Below are 5,332 nucleotides of genomic sequence, written 5' to 3'. Positions count from 1 at the left end.
GAGCCCCATTTCCTCATCTACCAACCAGAGATAGTGAATTTCACCTCAGGGTTGTTGGGGGAAGAAAATGAAGCAAGACAGTGAGCTAGGAATGCTTTGTTAAGTGGAAATAATAAACTGTAAATGCCCCCAAGCCTGTCCCCAGCTCCCTGCTCTGCCCCATCCTCCCCACGGCCACACTGAATTCTCACAGGCAGCCTCTGCCTCACTCTGGGCTTGAGACCAACCTTACTTTTTAATCAGGGGACTATATTTTGTGTTTTTTTTTTTTAAGATTTTATTTATTTATCTGTTAGAGACAGGGAGAGAGAGAGAGCACAAGCAGGGGCAGTGGCAGGCAGAGGGAGAAGCAGGCTCCCTGCTGAGCAAGGAGCCTGATGCAGGGCTTGATCCCAGGACCCTGGGATCATGACAGAAGCTGAAGGCAGACGATTAATGACTGAGTCACCCAGGTGCCCTGAGATTTGATTTCTTTAATCAGGGGCTCAGCTGTAAGTTGAAAATGTGCTCTAGTACCATGTTTCCTATGCCAAAGACCCGGTTCAGAATAAACTATTTTTAAATCAAAGTAATAAAATCACAGTATAAAATACTGACCTTAAATCTGGATGTGCACTGAAATCCCCTTGAGGAGTTCATGTTGACGCCTGGACCTCACCTCCAGAGATTTAGATTTAATTATATAGGGTGTGGCTTGGACATTGGGGTTTTTTTTTTAAGATTTTATTTCTTTATTTGACAGAGAGAGACACAACGAGAGAGGGAACACAAGCAGGGGAAGTGGGAGAGGGAGAAGCAGGCTTCCTGCAGAGCAGGGAGCCCAACGTGGGGCTCGATCCCAGGACCCTGGGATCATGACCTGAGCCGAAGGCAGATGCTTAACGACTGAGCCACCCAGGCGCCCCTGATATTGGGATTTTTAAAAGCTCCCCTGCCTTACTCCCCTGAATGAAACAATTGTTTTCAAGATACCCGACACCAGGTAATAAAGGACAGTGATCCCCCAGAGCCTGGAAACAAATGAGGTGGGTCCTATGATTTCCCCAGATTACGGTCTTGAGAGGGAGTTTTCAGGCCATATGGTGCAGGGAGGGGGGCACCCAGATGGAGCCCAGCATCCACTTTGAGTTGGGAGACAGAGAGCTGAGAGTCTGGGAAGACCAAAAGAGTATCAAAGAGTAGAGCGAGAGAGAGAGAGAATTCTGGAGATCTACTCAAATATTTAGCTGAGTACTCACTAGCACGTGCATGTGAAGAAACTATCCAAGGACAAGGAAAGAACCAGACAAAAGGATTAAAGGGAACAGTGTTCAGTGCTAATGAAGGGCCAAGAATAGTGCCTGATTCCACCAGCCAGACTGGCAAGCCTTATGATTCATAGGGCATTGGGTAGAATACACACACGGGTATTGCCTCAGCAGTGGAGGAAAGTTGGGCCTAGCCTAAGCCCTGCTTTGGTCCCACCTATCTTAAAAGCAAGACCCAAAAGGATCAAACTCTTTCCAAATAAGTGCATCCCGCAACAAAGTGTAAGAATACTTAGAGAATTACAAAAATATCCTGCAGCCAACAGGTAACATCCACGGTATGTGACATCCAATAAAAACATTTACCAGTCATGCAAAGCAGGAAATAATGAGAAGAAAAAGGAGTTGAAACTGACCCAGAACTGACATAGATGTTAGAATTAGCAGAGAAGATACTAAGACAGCTACTATAACTGTACTGTCCATGTCCAAAAAGTTAAGCAGACACATGGAAGACATAAAAAAGAAATCAAGCATCTACAAATGAGTTTTTATTTATTTATTTATTTATCTATTTATTTATTTATTTATTACTGGGCTGCCTATTTTTAATTTATTTCTTTTAAGACCACCTCCTTGCAATTTCCAAAAGAGAAAATACAAAACAAGAAACAGACTTTGTTTCAGATACACAAAGAATGTGCTGGAGTTTAAAGCATTACTGATAACATTGTTACAGAAGAATGTCAGTTTACTGCAGGGCATTTCAGTATTCCTGAAGAATAAACAGGATTTCTCTTTTCCTCCCACTGGGGTGTTCTCAGGTGTAAGTCACTGCCCGGGCTCTTTGGCATATTTTCCATGTAGAAGATACGGAGCCTGGAAATCATGCTGACAGTTGGAGTAAGCGATTCCCAATCCCATGCCAGAATTAAAGACTAATGGCCACATTCTTCTTTTAAAGAAGGTAAGTGAGAAAACAAGTCCTACTCAGAAACTAGTCCCTATTTTCATGGACCCCATCCGCCATGCACTGGTCCCACTTCCTGCCCAGCTCCAAATCCCAGCGGTTCCCCACCCACAGCTCCTGCTTTCCTTAAGGTGGGGGCGGGGGGTTGCCCTGCTCCTGAGATGAGTGAGATTTTAAAATACACTGAATGAAGGGTGCCTGGCTGACTCACTCTTTGGAGCATGCAACTCTTGGTCTTGGGGTTGTGAGTTCGAGCCCCACATTGGGTGTAGTGATTACTTAAAGATAAAAAAAAATTTTTTTTTTTAATCACTGGATGGGATTAACAGCATATTAGACATTACAGTACAGAATAAAAGATTAGTAAACTTGAAGATATAGCTAGAGAAAATATCCAAAATGAAACAGAATAAAAGAGAATGTCAAAATAATGAACAGAGCATTAGTGAGCTGTGAGACAACTTTAAGCAGTCTAATACATATGTAATTAGAGCCTCTGAAGGTGATGAGGGTGGGATAGAAAAAATTTAAGGTAATAATGGTTGGAGTGCCTGGATGGCTCAGTTGGTTGAGCGTCTAACTCTTGGTTTCAGCTTGGGTCATGATCTCAGAGTCATGGGATCAAGCCCCATGTCAGGCTCCACGCTCAGTAGGGAGTCTGCTTGGGATTCTCTCCCTCTCCCTTTCCCTCTGCCCCTCACCCAGATTTCTTTCTCTCTCTCTCTCTCTCAGATAAATAAATAAATCTTAAAAAAAAAAAATGAAGCAATGGGAGCACCTGGGTGGCTCAGTTGTTAAGTGTCTGCCTTCGGCTTAGGTCATGATTGCAGGGTCCTGGGATTGAGCGTTGCATCGGGCTCCCTGCTCCGCGGGAAGCCTGCTTCTCCCTCTCCCACTCCCCCTGCTTGTGTTCCCTCTCTCACTGTGTCTCTCTCTGTCAAATAAATAAATAAAATCTTTTAAAAAGAAATTTAGGGAATGCCTGGGTGGCTCAGTTGGTTAAGCGACTGCCTTCGGCTCAGGTCATGATCCTGGAGTCCCGGGATCGAGTCCCGCATGGGGCTCCCTGCTCAGCGGGGAGTCTGCTTCTCCCTCTGACCCTCCCCCCTCTCATGCTCTTTCTCTCTATCTCATTCTCTCTCACAAATAAATAAATAAAATCTTTAAAAAAATTTAAAAATGAAGTAATAATGGCTAAAATATTTCCAAATATGATGACATAATTGTCTATGTAGAAGAAAAACCCCAGTGGAATCTACTTTTTAAAAAAAACTACTAGAACTAATAAAAAGATCAATATACAAAAATAAATTGTATTTCTCTATACTAGAAATGAATAATTGGAAATTGGAACAAAAATATTATTTATAGGGGCTCCTGGGTAGCTCAGTTGGTTAAGCATCCAACTCTTGATTTCAGCTCAGGTCATGATCTCAGGGTCATGAGATCGAGCCCCGCGTCCGACTCCACACTGGGCATGGAGCCTGCTCAAGAATCCCTGTCTCCCTCCCCCTCTCCCCCTCTACTTGCCACTCCCCATTCCCCATGCTCTCTCTCTCTGAAGGAAAAAAAAAAATATATATATATATATATATATTATTTGTAGTAGCATCCCAAACTATGAAATACTTAGGGATAAGTATGGTAAAGAATATGAAATATATCTCTACTCTGAAAACTACAGAACATTGCTGAGAGACTAAGAAAGACTTAAATAAATTGAGAAATATACTGTGTTATGGGTCAGAAGACTTAATTCTCCCCAAATTGACCTATAAATTCAATGCAATCCCAATTAAAAATTCGAGTGGGCTTTTTGTAGAAATTGACAAGCTGGTTCTAAAATTCATACGGAGATGCAAGAGCCTAGGATAGACAAAACCTGATTTTAAGACTATATAAAACTATAGTAGGGTGCCTGGGTGGCTCAGTTGGTTAAGCGACTGCCTTCGGCTCAGGTCATCATCCTGGAGTCCCGGGATCGAGTCCCACGTCGGACTCCCTGCTCAGCGGGGAGTCTGCTTCTCCCTCTGACCCTCTTCCCTCTCATGCTCTCTGTCTCTCATTCTCTCTCTCTCTCTCAAATAAATAAATAAAATCTTTAAAAAAAAAAAACTATAGTAGTCATGACAATATGGTCTTGGCAGAAAGATTGAGAGACAGAGTAATGGAACAGAACAGATTTGAGAAACACATCCACGTAGTATATGGACAACTGATTTTCTACAAAGATTCTAAGGCAAGGATAACCTTTTCTACAACTGGTGTTGAAACAACTGGTTATCCCTATGCAAAAGAAAAATATAATAAAATGTAAAAAGAATTTTGATTCATACCTTGCACCATCTACAAAAATTAACTCAAATTGTAGTCCTAAATGTAAAACTGAAAACTTTATGACAGTGGGTTAACCAAAGTTTTCTTAGATATGATACCAAAAGCACAATCCATAAAAGAACAAATTGATAAAATGGATTTCATGGAAAAAAAACTTCTGCTTTTCTTTTTTTTTAAGATTTTAATTATTTATTTGAGAGAGAATGAGAGAGAGAGAGAGAGCACAAGAGGGGGGAGGGTCAGAGGGAGAAGCAGGCTCCCTGCTGAGCAGGGAGCCCCATGTGGGACTCAATCCCGGGACTCCAGGATCATGACTTGAGCCGAAGGCAGTTGCCCAACCAACTGAGCCACCCAGGCGCCCCAAAACTTCTGCTTTTCAAAAGGCACTATTAGAAGAATGAAAAGACAAGTCACAGACTAAGAGAAAAATATTTGTAAATCATACAAAATAAAGCACCAGAATATATAAACAACTCTCAAGACTCATGAAGAGAACTTGGGCGCCTGGGTGGCTCAGTTGGTTAAGCAACTGCCTTCGGCTCAGGTCATGATCCTGGAGTCCCGGGATTGAGTCCCACATCGGGCTCCCTGCTCAGCGAGGAGCCTGCTTCTCCCTCTAATCCTCCCCCCTCTCATGTACTCTCTCTCTCTCTCTCATTCTCACTCTCTCAAATAAATAAATAAATCTTAAAAAAAAAAAAGACTCATGAAGAGAACAAACAACCCAAGAATGAGCAAACAATTTAAATAGACACTTCACCAAAGAAGAGATTTGGTT

General features: G+C 42.3%; 1 pseudogene; it reads right to left on the bottom strand.

Annotated features, from left to right (window-relative positions):
• Nucleotides 1-2,001: 2,001 nt before the first annotated feature.
• On the bottom strand, nt 2,002-4,563 carry LOC112827633 (MICOS complex subunit MIC10-like; annotated as a pseudogene).
• Between the last annotated feature and the right edge of the window lie 769 nt (nt 4,564-5,332).

Source organism: Callorhinus ursinus, unplaced genomic scaffold (assembly GCF_003265705.2).
Source record: "Callorhinus ursinus isolate GAN/ISIS: 27379988/994484 unplaced genomic scaffold, GSC_fseal_2.0 scaffold38, whole genome shotgun sequence".
Lineage (NCBI taxonomy): Eukaryota > Metazoa > Chordata > Mammalia > Carnivora > Otariidae > Callorhinus > Callorhinus ursinus.
Note: the sequence above shows the minus strand (reverse complement) of the source record. Positions and strands in the feature narration are given on the sequence as shown.